The sequence below is a fragment of the Tenrec ecaudatus genome, chromosome 1 (assembly GCF_050624435.1).
Source record: "Tenrec ecaudatus isolate mTenEca1 chromosome 1, mTenEca1.hap1, whole genome shotgun sequence".
NCBI classification, from domain to species: Eukaryota; Metazoa; Chordata; class Mammalia; order Afrosoricida; family Tenrecidae; genus Tenrec; species Tenrec ecaudatus.
Genome location: NC_134530.1, coordinates 290,744,179 through 290,761,191, shown reverse-complemented (window position 1 = coordinate 290,761,191; position 17,013 = coordinate 290,744,179). Strand labels below are relative to the sequence as shown.

Genomic DNA, 17,013 nt, shown 5'->3' with positions numbered 1-17,013 from the left:
TGGGTGGAAAGCCTTGTGGACCCAGTGGTGGTGGAGGCATCCCAGCGCTAGCAGGGGTCTCCAAGTGAGCCCTGCGGCTCCAGGGCTCTAGTGTAGCTCTGTGTGTCTTGTCAGCAGGAATGTCTCACAGGAAGGGAGCTATTGATTTCCGTGGGCACCTCCAAATGAGGTCATCAAGCTGCAACCTGAATGACAGCTTAGACTCCACCCCTCCACAAGTTGACACCAGAGTATGTTGCTCACGTGCTCTTGGGCTGTGTGGCCCCTCCTGGAGTAGGCGTGCGGCAGCCTCCTCCTTGAAAATCCCCTTCTATTTCTGGTGGTCCAGAGTCTCTTGGTCCCTCCCCAGTGAGCACTGCCCAGTGATACCCTGTGGCCTGCCCAGAGAGGGCATCTCATCCGTAAGTGGCTGGGTGCTGTTTATGTCAACATCTACCTCCCACCCCACTTAAGAGCTTGGCGTGCCTCCAACCGTGCCCTACCTGGGTGAGGCCCCGATGCCACTGCACTTCTACCGGGACTGGGTCTTCCCCAGCAGGCCCTGCATCATGCACAATGCCCTGCAGAAGTGGTCGCTCCCCTATCTGAGGTGGGTGCAGCCCTGGGCTGGGCTAGGGTGATGGGCGAGCTGTCTTGTGGCATGTGGGCATGCTCTTAGAGTCCCTTCCCCTAGGGCCACGGTGGGTGCCACGGAGATGAGCGTAGTGGTGACCACAGATGGCTATGCTGATTCCGTGCGCGGAGACCACTTCGTGATGCCAGCCGAGCGCCTGCTGCCCCTGTGAGGTGTGTTGGACGTCCTGGAGGGCAGGGCCCGGCACTCTGGCGTGCTCTACGTGCAGAAGCAGTGCTCTAACCTGCTTACCGAGCTGCCCCAGCTGCTGCTCGACTTGGAGCCCCACGTGCCCTGGGCCTCCGAGGCTCTGGGTGAGAGGGGGCGACTGGGGCAGAGGGCAGTCGTTGAGAATACACAGCAGAAGCACACACCAAGCTTCTACACTGACAGCTCGGTGACATTGATTGTCTTGGCCCACACCCACCACCCCATGGCCAGGGTCAGGCCCTGCCGCCCTGGAAGCCTTGACTGTTGACCGACTGCAAAGGATTAGTGCTCTAACTTTTGCCTGTGGGGGGTTGGGCCCACTCCCCAAGCCCTCCAAACCATGGCCTCTTCGCCACTTTTCCCTGTGATGCCCCTCGCTCGCATGCAGTACCCCTGCCCACATCCTGTTGGGTGTTATCCCAGACCCGACCTGCAGGGGACAACCACTCCTAACTCTCCTCCTCTGTCCTGCAGGGAAGATGCCAGAGGCGGTGAAATTCTGGCTGGGGGAGGCGGCCGCAGTGACGTCCTGTAGGTGTCTCTGGGATGCAGGGACAGGGAGGAGCCAGGATGGGGCCAAGGGTGGGAGGCTGGCCTGGAGGGTCGGTCTACAATTCTGCGAACAGAGGAGGAGCGGCGTTGCAGCGTGGTGGGTGGGATGACTTTGGTGTGGGGGCGCACTAGACATCTCTCAGAGGGCACGTTGGCCCCGGAGGTGAACTTGGGAGAACCCTATGCGTGGATATTTACCTCTTTGGAGAGATGACCCGCATGGGGCGTGTGGTGAGTGCCAAGTCCCTGGTGGCTGAGATCTGGAATGCCCTCCACCCCAGACACCCCCTGGGCATCTCCTGGAGTCTGGTTTGACTATGTCGTTGAGAATACACAGAGCAAAAGCACACACCAAGCTTCTACGCTGACAGCTCAGTGACATTGATTCAGTCCCTCTAGTTGGTTCAAACGTTCTCACCCTCCCTTCCCGAGTTCTTCTCCCTGAGGGAAATGAGGGGGCTTCAGAAACTGTGTAGAAAATAATGGGATTCCCCCTCCCCCTTATAAATTCATTGTCCTCCAGGATCCTGGCTGTTCTTTGAAGAGGCTGTTTTCAGTCTGAGCCCGGATGGAGTTTAAAAGAGCACCATGCTCATGGCAGAGGGATGGAGATCCTTTACTGGCTAAGTTGAACTAGTACTGGGCGTAAAGGAGACATCAGGGGACACTTTGGATGGAAGGTTGAAATCTTTATTCGCAGGACTTTCTCGTTTTTACACCCCTGGCTGTCTTGAGGCGCAAGGCTCTGGGTGGGCAGGTTCTGCCTCTCATGTGCCCTGCTCCGCCAAATCTGCCCAGGACCTTCTTTGTGTTGGCAGTGCACAAGGACCACTACGAAAACCTCTACTGTGTCCTCTCTGGAGAGAAACATTTCCTGTTTCACCCGCCCAGCGATCGACCCTTCATCCCCTATGGTAGGGCTGGGACCTGCCTTACGCATGGGCCCCAAACCAGAGGAAGGGTAGCGAGGCTTCCCTGCCTGTGTCCCTGGGGCCAGGCAGCCAACAGGAGAGGCTGGGAGGAGGTGTGAGGGGCTGGGAGCACTCTTTGCTGAGCTCCCCCTTTTTCTCTGGCATCAGAGCTGTACACCCCAGCAACCTACCGACTCACTGAGGCGGGCACCTTTGAGGTGGTGGATGAAGAGGCCATGGAGAAGGTGTCCATCTTGGCCCTGGACCTCAGGGAGGGGCAAGCTCATCCATCTCCGAGGAGCAAGTGGGCCCCAAAAGTCCTGGGAAGGTGGCCCCTTCCTCCGTAAGGTCCCACCTTCTGGGGCTGGCTTCCCAGGGCGGATGGAGGAGGACCTTTGGCCCTTACCGTTGGCAAGGCCAAAGGCCGAGTTCCCCGGTCCTGCTCCGTCCCCAGGTGCCCTGGCTTCCACTGGATCCCTTGACACCAGATCTGTCCCGGTACCCACAGTACCGTGGGGCCCAGGCCCTCCGCTGCACCATGCAGGCCGGCGAGATGCTCTACCTGCCGGCCTTGTGGTTCCACCACGTGCAGCAGTCCCAGGGCTGCATTGCTGGTGAGGAGCTGCTGGCCTCGGCCAGCGGGTGGGCTGGGGAGGCTCTGGGTCAGAGCTGGGCCACCCACTCCTGTGCTTGCTCTCCCCACAGTGAACTTCTGGTACGACATGGAGTATGACCTCAAGTACAGTTACTTCCAACTGCTCGACACCCTCACCAAGGCCTCAGGCCTGGACTAGTGGAGCCCCCAGGGAACGTGCCCCCCCACAGCTCAGGGGGCACTCTGGCTCCTCCCCAGATAGGCCCCCACAGAGACACCCTGCAATCTGTCTGACCCAGAACCCCGTTTGGGTTGGGACCGATCCTGGAGACTATCGTGGGTGATAGGAGGAGGACCAGGAAGTGCCAGGCAGGTGTCTAGGTCAGGGTTCCCAGAAAGCTGCCACGCAGGTGAAGCAGCCCCGTGGGTGGAGGCCAGCTGCGGCGTCCTCCCTCCTCTGTAAAGCTGTGAAGTGGACATAATGATGGTCCCTACCTTTCTGGCTGCCCTGGGGCCTGGAGAGGGTTTGTGTAAGGGCCCGCTCGCTCACTCGAAAGACATGCTCAATAAAGCCGGGGAGGCTCCATGTGGTACCTGCCCCTTGTGGATTTCTGTGTCTCCAGGAGGGCGGGGAGGGTTCAGATGGAAATGTCAGAGAGAGGAGCTAGCTCCCTGTCTGTCCAGGGACCACAGCTTGTACTCCGGTCTGTCCGGCAGGCCAACCCTGTTTTAACTCTCTGCCAGGGCTCATTGACTGGGACTCTGGTTTGCTTCGCGATGGGGTTGGTGGCCTGGGGACGAGCCTGTGTCTCCTAACCAGCACAGGGACCAGGGGACATAAACTGCCCCACCCCCACCCCTGGGCTGCTCCTCTGCAGAAGGAACTGGCTTTCTCATGCTGCCCCCACAAAAGGGGAGATGAGCCCCCTTCCCCTGGGTGCCCACCTGGAGCTCCAGTCCTGGCCATCTCTGGGGACCCAGGTGGCCCAGGCCCTGGCTTTGAAGAGCTGTTTTTAGTAACAGCCACTCCCCTGCTGTGATGATAGGCTCCGGATACACCCCTCCTCTGGGTCTGCTTCAGTGGAGACTGGGCATTCCTGTCCTTCTGGTACCTGGATGTTGCTACAAGCCTTGTTGGTGGGGACTCTGCCCTTGCCCTACCTCTGGCGGCTGCCCAGACCTGTGGCCCCTCCAAGCCATACCTTCCTGTCCTGCTCACACGGGTGGTTGGTGAGCTGTCCTGGAAGCAGGACCCAGCTGGGCAGGCCCAGGTGGTGTCTGCTGGGAGCAGTGGGTTTTCCAGGAACCCAGCAGGGGTGGGGGACCTTGAGCCCATGGGAGGGTGTCAGTAGCCCCAGTATAGGCTGAGGTGCCACATTTCTTGGACAGGGTGTGGGGCTTGGGCGGAGCGGAAGATGCAGGTGGGAGGGGCTAGGGAGGCCAGTTGGGACATACTTGGATTTTGGCTTAAAACCCCACAGTCCTCGGCCCAGTGGCTACTGCTGCCTTTGCTCGCCCCGCCTGGGACCCCCAGCCTCATGGCTCTGGTAAGACTGGCGTGGCACTGGAGCCCACTCTGACCCTTGCTCCCCACCTGAGTCCTGGCTAATGCTTTCTCTGGAGGGCTGTGGCCACGGTGGTCTTCAGGTGTAGGGGGCGTGTTTGCCAGCTTTGGGTAGGGGCATGGCTGGGCTGCGGATCCACAGAGCTTCTAGGCAGGGAGAGGCTCCTGGCTGCTCCCCTGCTCCCTCTGAGTCAGTTGCCTGGGCTGTCGGGGCCTGAGACTGATGAGATGGGTGACTTTCCCGGGTTCTTCCTCTGCCAGGAACCCCTGGGTGCATGCAGCTGGGACTTCCAACGACAGCTGGGAGGCCAGTGAAAGGGTGTGCTGACACACGCTCCCTGGCCCCAGCGCACCTGGCAGGGCTTCAGCCCAGAGCCCGGGGTGGTTTGGGATGGAGTCCTGGGGTCCTTTGTTCCTCTGCCCTCGGAGAACCTGGAGGGCGCAGGGCTTGGCGCCCATGGGCTGCCTGGCCTGGTAACCTCCCACCTGCCCCAGCACAGAGGTGGCTTCCAGAACTTCCCCCTGACCAGGGGTGGGATGCACAGGGAGGAGCGAGTGAGCAAGCAGGAGCTTAGTCCTAGCAGGCCGCTCCCTCCATGCCCTTCTGTATGCCCACCCAGAGCTTTGTAAGCGAGGGCATGGGCTGGGGCAGACAGGTGGCAAGATGGGAGCCTGCTGGTTCCAGGAGAGGGAAGCGGAGAGCACAGCGATCCTGCCTCTGGGTCTCCGGCCAGTTGCTGGGTCACCTCTCCATGCCTCCGCCTCCTCGTGAGGCAGCGTAGTAGTCGGCTGAGTTAATGTATGGATAGCCCTTGGGACAGACCTGTCATGGGCATTGTGTAAGTTCCTATGGACGTGCCCTGTCTCTTCTAGACTCGGGGTTCTGGGTGGCCTTGGCCCTGTTGGTGCAGGGTGAGCCCTCACAGGTGCCCCAACCTCCCTTCCATCGCCTGCGGCCTTTGGTCATGTCATCCCACAGCAAGCTTGTCCCCTCCCCGCTGCTCTGCAGGCCAAGTTTCCCGGGACCTGCCTGCTCACCATTCGTGTGCTGCAGGCCCACAGCCTTCCTGCCAGGGACGTGGGTGAGTTGACCGAGAGAGGAGAAGGGAACTGAGGTTGCAATTGGAGCAGGGCAGGGACGGTGGGAAGTGGCAGGAGGGCTGGGCCTGCGAGGTCCTGGGAGGAGGGGCTGCAAAGAGTGATGGGCAAGGGCTGGTGATGGAGGGTGGGGCTTGGTGCGTCCCCAGGGATCCCTCTGGTGGTGAACTCTGCGTGGCTTGGGGGAGAATTGGCCCTCATTTCTTCTCCTCCAAGTGACCCACCGTGAATTCTATGTGACCCTGTGGCTGCCCACGGCCTGCAACCACCGACTCCAGACGCGCACGGTCAACAACTGCAGAAACCCTGTCTGGAACCAGAGCTTCCACTTCCGGGTGCACAGCCAGATCAAGGTGGGCCTGCCTCAGCCCAGTCCTGCGTACCCCCAGCGCCACCCCCACACCACCCCCCACCCCATGGCCCTGTCCCGCTGCTCCCCTTCCAGAACATGGTGGAGCTGAAAGTCTTTGACCAGGACCTGCTGACCAGCGACGTCCCCATGCTGTCAGTGCTGTTTGACGTGGGCACTCTGCTGCCTGGGGAGTTCCGGCGCCAGAGCTTCTTGCTGAGCCTGCAGGCAAGACTCCACATGGGCGGCCACCCTCGGTACCACCAACGGGATGCTGCTTAAATGCCCTCTTCAAAGAACTTGTTTACAGACCATGAGGTCAGGTTTCCCTGGTGCCCGAGGCCCTTGTCAACCAGGACCTGCTTCCCGAGGAGCGGCCCCCTCCTCGGGGCCACATTATGGACAGCAGCCCTCCCCGCATTGGCACCCCTGGCTGGCATCTGGGTTGGAATCTGCACATACCCACACTGACACACACACTCACACTCACATTCACACCCACACACAGCCTCACACACATACACAGGTACACTCACAAGCAAGCACACGCACTCAACCACTGTCACACTCACACATGCACAGCCATGTGGATACACATGCACACACACTCACATGTGCACACAACCACTCACATGCATGCCCACATACATGCACACGTCTTACCTTTATAACTTGCTTTTTCAGGGTGGGGAGCGGTTTGACGTTGAATTCCGCCTGCGGAGTGTGTGAGTTGGGGGTTGCGGGGGTCAGGGGAGTTGGGGGTTGCGAGGTAGGGAGAGGGGCTCTGGGTCAAATCTGTCCCTTCTGGAAGGAGAGAGCCTCGTGCGCTCAGGGCTGGTGTCCTTCCCCGGGGACCCTCTGTGGTTGGAAGGACTGCCTAGGCTTCCTTGGGGGCAAGAACCTGACCCCCCGCTCATGGCTTTTCCCAGGACAGACTGTGCAGAGCAGCTCACCAGCAACGGTGTCCTAGTGGTGAGTCAGATCATTGTAGTGATTGATTCAGGATCATAGTAGTGATTCGGGATCATAGTGGTGACTTGGGATGGTAATGGTGACTTAGGATCATGGTACTAATTCGGGATCATAGTAGTGATTCGGGATCATAGTAGTGCTGTGTGACCATAGTAGTGATTTGGGATCATAGTAGTGTTTTGGGATCATAGTAGTGCTTTGGGGTCATAGTAGTGCTTTGTGATCATAGTAGTGCTTTGTGACCATAGTAGTGATTTGGGATCATAGTAGTGCTTTGTGATCATAGTAGTGCTTTGGGATCATAGTAGTGATTTGTGATCATAGTAGTGCTTTATGATCATAGTAGTGCTTTGTGATCATAGTAGTGCTTTGTGATCATAGTAGTGCTTTGTGATCATAGTAGTGCTTTGTGATCATAGTAGTGCTTTGGGATCATAGTAGTGCTTTATGATCATAGTAGTGATTTGGGATCATAGTAGTGATTTGGGATCACAGTAGTGATTTGGGATCATAGTAGTGCTTTGGGATTGTAGTGGTGAGAGACACACCCTCCCTCAGGCCATCTGCTCACCTGCCCTCCTGGCTGCAAGTCTGTCTGGACCAGGAAAGAGCAAAGTGGGAGGGGCTATGATTTCCAGAGGACATGGGACTGAGGAGCAGGAACCGCGGGCTGCAGGGGAAAGGGTAGTGGTGAGGTATCCTTGCGTGTGAGGGGCGGCATATGAATCTTCTCTTCCCAACACAGGCCCGTGAGCTTTCCCGCTTGCATGTGCGGCTGAAGGAGGCCAGGGACCAGAAGGGTGAGTCTCCCAGGTCACCAGGACAGCCCTGGCCCTCAGCCTATGTCTTCCCCCTTCCTCAGCTGCCCATCCTGGAAGAAGCTGCCAGCCACCTTTAGCCTCCGAAGGCTAGGGGCTGGGGGTGAAACTGCCCGGGCTTACCAAGACCTGGTCTTTTCCCATGACCCTGCTCTGAGGGGGCTGGGCTGGGGGTAACTCCTCCCAGCCTCTGCCAGCCACAGGGGCGGGAGACACCTCACGGGCAGGGAACCCCCTCCCACCCCTACCTCGGTTCCTTTCTCCAGAGTCAAAGGGAAAAGATCAGCTTGTGGTCCCCGGATCCTACGAGGGATCTCAGGAGGCCACCATAGGCAGCGACTCCTTCCGTTTCCACTTCCCCACCTGCTGGGAGCAGGAGCTGAGTATCCACCTGCAGGTAGGGTGCCCCCCCCACTGACCCCCTGGAATTCAGGCCCACAGGGCCGGGTGGTACCCCTGCTCTGAGACTCGGGTAAGTGTACAGTTTTAGTCCCCTTGCAGAACGCCCGCCAGGAGCAACTGAAGGTGCCACTCAGGGCCCTGCCATCAGACCAGCTCGTGAGGCTGGTCTTCCCTACGTCCCAGGTACTCTTCACTCAGAGGAAGAGACCTTGATGTGGGGGTGGGACAGGGCCTCAGGCCAGTGCGGGGGTGGTGGCAGGGGGTGACTCCTTCTCTCCCTTTTCTTTTGGGCCAAGCCCCTGGGCTGGGCTGTGGGGGTGCATCCCTGTGGAGATGACTGGGGCATCCCAGGGCCGAAGTTGGGGTGGAGGTGCCAGCCTTTCTGAGTGGTGTTTTGCTGGTTTGCAGGAGCCTCTGATGAAGGTGGAGCTGAGAAAAGAAGACAGGTGAGAGGCTGGGCTGGGGGAGAGCAGCCGGGGGAGGGAGGGCGCTACGTGCAGCTGGGTGGCCTGGAGGACCGGAAGCAAGCGGGTGGCTGCAGCAGGGAGCTCCCAGTCTTGGGAAGGTGCTCAGAGCAGAGAGGGTCCTTCCTCAGCCTTGTAGTCTGCGTGTGGCCTCACTGGGTGGGAGAGAGGTGGGGGCTGAGGAGAGTAACACGCCTGGTTTGAGGAGCACAAAGACCAGAAGGAAGCAACCTTTTGGGTGGAAGCAACGTGGCTGGGCCTTCAAGAACTTTTGCTGGCCCTCGGTGTCTGGGAGCATAAGCAGCCCCAACTTAAAGGCCTTTGTTCCTTCTCAGCCCCCGTGCCCCCTCCCCAGTGTAGCCCTGGTCCAGCGTTGCAGGGGAGGGAGAAGCTGAGACTCAGGGCCACCTTTGGCCACAGGGACACCCTCATCTGCCGGCTGGCCTTGCTGTCATGCCGGGCGTGTTTGTGTGGCTCTGGGCCCACCATCCCCCCCTCACTCTCCAAGCTTCAGCACGCAGGCTGAAGGGAGAGAAGAGATGGACGTGGATCTTGCAGGGAGATGGGCCCAGTGTTCTCTTTTCTGACGAGGATGAGCACTGCCTCACTGTCCGTCCATCCCCCCACCCCACCCCCAGACCAGGGGAGCTGGCCGTGCGCCTGGGCTTCGAGCTGTGTGCTGAGGAGCAGGCCTTCCTGAGCAGGAGGAAGCAGGTGGTGGCCAAGGCCCTGCAGCAGGCCCTGCAGCTGGAGGGAGACCTGCAGGAGGACGAGGTCTGTCGGGCTGGGCAGGAGTGTGGGGGTCTCAGGCCGAGTGTTGAGCTGAGTGGGCCTCCACACTTCCATTGCCCGACCAGGGTTGGTTGTAAGGCGGACTTGTGTTTGCCTCTCGTCTGCCCACCTACCCCCCTTGTACTTCCCGGAGCTTTCTTGATGTTATCTTGGGCCCAATGCGGCTGAGCAGTGTCAGAACCACGGGCCCCACCAGGGGTAGCTACCCTTCTCTGTGCGTTGGCCCGTGACCTGGAGCTGCTTTTAAGACTGGGCCTCTCAGACAACTCGGTGGACATCTGGCCAGGCCTCTCTGCTGGTTGGGCTGGCTCCTAAGGAAATGAGCTCCTTGCAAGGGGAGAGGGACGCTGATTTAGGGGTTTTGAGGTGAGCCTGTGTCTTTTAAGAAGTGACCGCCGTACTCCCCAGGCTGGGGATGGGGAGATAAGGCCTGTGGCCTGTACGCTCCCTGGAGTTTTCAAAACCCGAAAGGACCCACCCTGCTGAAGGAGGTTATCCTGACATGACTCTCCTCAGCTGCTCTGACTCAGACCTGCTCCATGGGTCCCCACCAGACTCTGACCTACGCTAACTTGGTGGTGGGGCCAGGGGCAGGGGACTGAGTGGCCACTTGACTTGCTGTGTTATCCTCCTGTGGTTTTTACTGCCCGGCGCACCCTGACCTCCCCTCCACCAACTGGAAGTCCCCGCAGGGCCTCCCTTGAGCCCAGCTGTACTCTGCCCTTCCAGGTCCCAGTGGTGGCAATCATGGCTAGTGGTGGAGGGGTCCGGGCAATGACTTCCCTGTATGGGCAGCTGACCGGCCTCAGGGAGCTGGGCCTCTTGGACTGCGTCTTCTACATCACAGGGGCCTCAGGCTCCACTTGGTGAGCAGGCTGAGTGTGGGATCTGGGGGTGAGTGGGCAGAGGCAGGGGTGCCTGTGGTAAGGCTTCTCCAGTGCCCCCTTGGCCTCCCTGACTAGATTGGAAGGTCTGCGAGGAGGCAGGTGGCAGGTGCGATATGCCCAAGGTGCCCCATGGGCTTCGGCTGTCTCCATGGAGCTGGAAGGCACCTGCGGGCTGCTGCCCTGGGAGAGAAGGTCCGAAGGGGTGTGAGGTCTCGGGGGACTCTTAGAGGAACCTGTCTGCCCCCGACCTCTGGCTTTGCCTAGGACCTTAGAAAACCTCTACAAGGATCCAGAGTGGTCGCAGAAGGACCTGGGGGGCGCCACCGTACTGCTGAAGACGCAGGTGACCAAGAACAAGCTGGGCGTGTTGGCTCCCAGCCAGCTGCAATGGTACTACCAGGAGCTGGAGGAGCGCGCTCGCCTGGGACACCCGGCCTGCTTCACCAACCTCTGGGACCTCATCAATGAGGCCATGCGACATGATGGGGTACAGAAGGGCGGCCCATGGGGACGGGCCTGGACCTGGAGGCAGCCCTGCTGGGTAGCAGGGCGAGGGGAGATCTCCAGAGACCAGGCAGCAATGGGTTTACACGGAGTTATCTCCCTACAGCCTGATGTCCACAAGCTCTCGGAGCAGCGACAGGCTCTGAGGCACGGCCAGAAACCTCTCCCCATGTACTATGCCCTCAACACTAAGGGGCACGGCCTGTCCACCTTTGAATTTGGAGGCAGGTCGAGGCAGCTGGTTGAGGCCCCGGGCGGCCAGGGGTCGGGGAAGGGGTGGTTGGGATGGTGTGGGGAGGCAGTTTTTCATGCCCTTCTCCTTACACTCTGGTCCGGGACCCGAGTGAATCCAGACACCCATGACCCCAGAGTCACTTGGACTGCAGGGGAGTCGCCCCGTCCTTTGTGGCTGCCCTGCGTGGGTTCGGGTGGGCAGGAGGGTGGTGGCCAACAGCGGTCCCTTCCCACCGCAGAGTGGTGTGATTTCTCCCCCTACGAGCTCGGTTTCTCCAAGTAAGGTGCCTTCATCCCCTCCGAGCTCTTCGGCTCCGAGTTCTTCATGGGGCGGCTGATGAAGAGGATGCCTGAGTCCCGCATCTGCTTCCTGGAAGGTGAGGGGGTCTTGGAGAGAGAATGGGAGGATGTTTCTGGGGGAGGCCCATCACTGAGGCGGGCAGCAGGGAAGGGTCAGGCTGTGACAGGAATGGGGGCTCTCGTCCCCTTGTGTCTGCGCTCCCAGGTATCTGGACCAACCTATATGCAGCCAGCCTCCAAGACAGCTTATATTGGTCCTCGGAGCCCCGTCCGTTCTGGGATCGCTGGGCTCAGACCCTGACCAGCTTGGGTAGGTGCCCAGGCTCCGGGGCTGGTGCTGGGGGTGGGCATGTGACTCCCAGCTCTGTGTGTGTGTGGTGGTGGGGGCACTGGTCTCAGCTCTTTCCCTCTCCGGGGTCACTGCCCTCAGACTGGGCTAGCACCCACGCCCCACTCCCTGGCTGTGCAGACAAGGAGCAGGTCCCAGTGCTGAAGATGGAAGTGCCACCCAGCCTGGCTGGGAGGATCGGGGAGTTGTTCTCTGGCCTCCTGACGTGGCGTCCGCTTGCCCAGGCCACCCACAACTTTCTGCGTGGTCTCCAGTTCCACAAAGACTATTTCCAGCACCCTCACTTCTCCTCCTGGAAAGGTAGCTTCTCCCACCGGGGTCCAGCCCCCTGATGTCTTCCCAGAGCTGTGGGCCTTGGCTCCAGGCCCCTCCTGGGCCCCTCACCTCACCCCTTGGCTCCAGGCCTTCCATGTGTGGCCCCACGGGATGTGGGAAGTAGAGTTTCCTGCTTTCTCCTTCAGCTGGGGCTGGAGGTTGCTTCAGGGCTGGGGCCAGGTGGGTGGGGCCTGAGGGTGGAGTCTTTTTCCAGGAGCAGCCAGTGACTGCCTCTGACCAGGGGAGCAAGCGTGGTGTCCTCAGCACCCGTGCTCAAGGCTGCCCTCCAACCCCGCCACTTCTCCAGACACCAAACTGGATGGACTCCCTAACCAGCTGACCCCTGGGGAGCCCCGCCTGTGCCTGCTGGACGTGGGCTACTTTGTCAACACCAGCTGCCCGCCCCTCCTGCAGCCCACCCGGGACGTGGACCTCATCCTGTCGCTGGACTACAACTTAAATGCCACCTTTCAGGTGGGGGAGCTGATGAGTGGCACCCGAGGATGCTAGGGCGGCTTCACAGTGTGTGCCTTGCTGGCTTCCTCCCAACCCTACGAGACAGGGACCCACATGCTATGGGCTGAGCTGTCCAGAGAAACAAAAGCAGCAACACTCCTTTGTGTAGAAAGAAAGAGCTTTAGATCAAGAAGTCATTTTAGATCAGCAAGGCATCCCAGCCCAGTGTGATTCAAGACCATACTAGTCAGAACCTTCCTCAGCCTCTGTGTAGCTGCAGGCAGATAATGCCCAGGCTGGCGTGAACACGGCCCAGTCGGCGGCTCTCCAGGCTGGTGGCCCCATGGGGCCGTCCCTGGAGACAGAATCCCAGCGAGGAGGAAGAGGCTCATAGCATCTCCCCTTCCTTCCAAGGAGGGATCACCAGGCTTCCACCTGAGTGACAGGTGGGACTCCACCCCTGCACTTTCACGCAGGTCCAAGTGGACATAATATCTAACCACCACACCATGTCAAAAGAACCAAACCAGGATCCCCACCATGGAGTCCATGCTGACTCACCGGGTCCCCCTTGGTGTGTTTCCGAGATCGAACTGCTTACGGGAGTAAAAATGCCCACGGAGCAGTTTGTCACAGGAAATCAGCCTCTAACAACCAATGGGTCAGTAGGCACAATTGTATGGCGATAAAATAGTAAAGGTCTAGTAAAGTCATAGAGGCTAGGAGAGATAGGGGAGCGAGAGTACAATAAAGGAGTCAGGCACGTTTTATGATAGCATGCTCACCTCAGCTCCTCTTGATGGACCACGAGGAAGTGGGGGAAGAGAGAGCATCTGTATTATCTTGGGGTAGTTACAGGTAGCCTTAAGACATGCATATTCAGTAGTTACATACGCCACAAGGTGGGTGGGATCGACAGTAACGCTGAGTTCACAAGTGAGGAAGCCTAACAGCTGCATTGGGGGAAGCTGAGAGGGGGGCTGGGCGACAGCAGGAAGAGAGAGCCAGAGGATGTCTGCCTCTGTAGGGAGATCAGACCAGCCATGTGCTCACTTGAAGGCAGCATGGCTGTTAAGGGAGAGTCTGTGGCTACCAACGTGGAGGCACAAGTTCAGGAACGTGGTGCTCGGCCCTCTCTCCATGGAGCAGCGGGTGGTTTCCCAGTGCTGAACCTGCAGAACCTCGCCCAGCACATAACTGTTTCACCACCAGCACTCCCTGTGAAAAGAACTGGGGTTTCATTCACGCTCCATCAGGGGGCTTTCTCCGCAATGGGGAGAGGATATGATGGTGAATCTGGTTGGCTGCACCTGCACCCCGGCTGGTTGCAGGCCGTCGACAACTCAGCGTTTAGTTTCTGTGTTAATTTAGTGAGAGGTGTGTGCCCTTCATGGCTGGCCTCAGTGATGGCTACAGTCCGTTTGGTGGAGCTCTGAGGGGCTGCGGCACGGCTGTCCACTCCGACTGATGCTTGGTCCTATGTGACGTCAGTGTCCAGGACCAAGGGAGCCCAAGGCAGCTGCAGCTGGTGGGCCGCATGTGCCAAGAGCAGGGCATCCCGTTCCTGCCCATCTCTCCCAGCCTCGATGAGGAGCGCCAGCCTCGGGAGTGCCACAAGTTCTCTGATCCCGGCCGGCCTGAGGCCCCAGTCATTCTGCACTTCCCCCTGGTCAACGACTCCTTCCGGGACCACTCAGCCCCTGGTGAGCCAGCTTGCCGCCACCCCCTTCCTGGTGTCCCAGCCTCCCCGACCCAGCAGACCCTCCCTCCACCCCAGCACCCTGCCCCTCCATGCCCACGATGTGCTCTCTGCACAGGGGTCCCTAGGACACCCGAGGAGCAGGAGGCCGGCCGGGTGAACCTGTCTCCGTCTGACTCCCCCTACCACTACTCGAAAGTGACCTATAGCCAAGAGGACTTGGACAAGCTTCTGGGCCTGGCCCACTACAACATCTGCAACAACCAGGAGCGGCTGCCGGCTGCCCTGCGCGAGGCCGTGCGGAAGAGGAGGCAGCACTGACAGCCCGCCCCGAGTGACACCATGCCTCAGCCTCAGAGAGCCATCCCCCAGTGTTCTGGGGCCTCGGAGGGCCTGGTTGGCCCCAGCAGCACCCTTCCTAGCCTTGGGTGTATGCCCTGGTACCCCAGACGGGGCAGGAGCTGCCAGCACCTCACAGAGGGCCATCTGCACTGTGAACTGAAGCTGTGACTACGGGCTTGCCACAGCTCAGCAGCTGCTCTGGTCCTAGGCCCTGGGCCCCTGGAGCAGGCCACAGTGGGCCTCTTCTCCAAGCACCGGGAGAGGTGGGGTGCAGAGGTGCTGTGGCAGCCGGGGTGTAAATGGGGTGGGGTTGGGGTTCGGGGTGGCTGGGCCCGGTGTAGAGTGCTGGCACTGGGGGGAGGGTCCCAGGCTCCCCCGCCCTGCTGCTCTGAATGCTGTACGCAGGGACTCGGGGGCTGCACACATTATATGACTCGTCCCACCAACGGTCTGAGGATGTCATTGCTGCTACAAATGGGGAGACCTTTGGTACCACCATCAAAGACCAGTTTAGGAAACAAGACAAGGACACATCTTCCTGGCCCCGCAAAGAGTTGCCAGCCTCTTGGTGCTGTGCCACCCTTTCCCAGCAGGAAGCCCCGTAGGAGGTGTCTGCTTCGGGCACCCCTGCCCCACCCTCACAGCCAGTAGCTGCCCTCTTTGCCGGGTGGGGGTCAGAGCACCTTGAGGAAGAGCCTAGGAAGGTGTGACCTCGGAAGGGCTGCCCCTTACCAGGAGCTGCCCGTTCCCAGGGTGCTGCGTGGTGGCCTGGCTAGACTGTGGCGAGCCTGCATGGGCAGTCTGTGGCTGGTTCCATGTGGTGACCTGGATGGAGCACGTCCTCACCTACAGCCCCAGGGTCACTTCTGGGCCCACCCACTCACCTACAGCCCCAGGGTCACTTCTGGCCCCACCCACCCCTGTGGAGGAGCAGCGAGGCCCAGTGAATTAATGTTGGGTCCCTGGGTCACACCTGCCCCACCACCACCTCCCTGACAATACCCCACGTTCCTCTAGCATTGGTAACCACGTGGATTCCCATGACACTCCCCTTCCCCCTTCCCCCCAATGCATGGCTGAGTGACTCCCAGGTTGGGCACAGAGTGAGAGTCAGGGCAGGAGTGACTGCTCAGTACCCCTGTGTCCAGGATGAGGCTTCACCCCAGCCATTCATCCCATTCATGAACTGGACCCCATGGGAGAGTGCGTGGAGGTGGGCAATTACAGCGGAGATGGTGCCCCAGGATGTCTCCACTGGTGGAGGGTGGTGGGCTCAGGGGTGCTGCACATTCTGGGGGGTGGGAGTAGGGGGGAACAGGGGCTCCTGCTTGCACATGTGAGAGAGAGAGAGAGAGCCTTGCCCTGCCCTGCCTTCTCTGCCTCCACCTTCTGACCCCTGACTAGATTCTCTTCTCCCCTTGGAGGGCGACGGGGCCTGTGCCTTGGGAGAGCTGCAGGGGACTGTGACAGCAAGGGACGGGGAGGCAGCAGGCTGCCCATGAGCCGAGGTTGGTTTGGAGAGGGAAGAGGAGAAGGCAGGCCAAAGGGCACAGTTGCAGGAGGCCAAGTCCAGGCAAGCTTGCTGGGACTATGCCAAGAGAGGCTGCCCTAACCCCGTGCTGCTCCAGTAGGCAAGGCGTTCCGAGAGGGCCTGCTCTTCTCCGCAGACCAGCCAGCAGCAGGAAGCTGAAAGATCGCACGGGTCTGCAGATGTGTGTGTGTGCCCATGGACGCACACCACACAGACACACACACATGGATGGACATACCACAGGCATGTATACCATAAACACACCTGGATGAACACACACCACACCGATGGACACGCATCTACCAAAAACACGTGAACATCTATCACAGGTGCGCCCGCAAACACACATGCACACATGGACAGGCATGAGTACAGAGGGCTGAGCCCGTGGGTGGGACAGCCGTCAAGTCTGGGGAAGGGAGTGACATGGTCCAGAAGCTGCCTGGGGACCATGGGTTGCCCTGGCGGGTGGGGGTGAGGCTTCTCTTAGTCCCAGGGCATTGGGCGTCTGGTGCGGGAGGTGCAGAGCAGATGGGGACCCTGCTCCAGGAGCCCCGAGCGGGCGATGCGGGCGTGTCCACATCCAGTCACACCACCACTGTCCTGAGAGGTGAACTGGCTTTCTGTGTGCCCACATTGGGGGCCCGGACCACGTGTTCCAGGGAGCAACTTGTGCAGCCTGGAGCTTGGGACAGCTTACTTAAGCTGAGAGGCCCTGTCGGACGACCTTCAGCAAAGCTCAGCCTTTGAGTTCTGGGCTTCTGGCTTCAGGGCACGATGAGGGCAGCTGCTGGTTCTGGCCCAGCTGCAAGCAGCCTCGCTGTACCTGGCCCTTCTGGGGACTCCAGATAGCACTGGGGAAACTGGGTGCACCGAGAGGCTGGGTTACTTGCTAGAGACCACATCTAATTAGCAGTGGAGTTGAGACCCGATATGGCCCTCACCATAAAAAGGAAGTGTTTTCTGCCCTGGTGACCCTTGGCCTTCCCTGAGGTCAAGGGTGACCATAGCAGCCACATGAAGAGTGTCAGAAGCAGGGCACAGTGATTGCCTCAA

General features: G+C 59.9%; 1 pseudogene; it reads left to right on the top strand.

The window, feature by feature from the left end:
• The window catches only part of LOC142440655 (cytosolic phospholipase A2 beta-like), a 115,257-nt pseudogene extending 100,852 nt beyond the window's left edge, over positions 1-14,405 (top strand).
• The last annotated feature ends 2,608 nt before the right edge of the window (positions 14,406-17,013 follow it).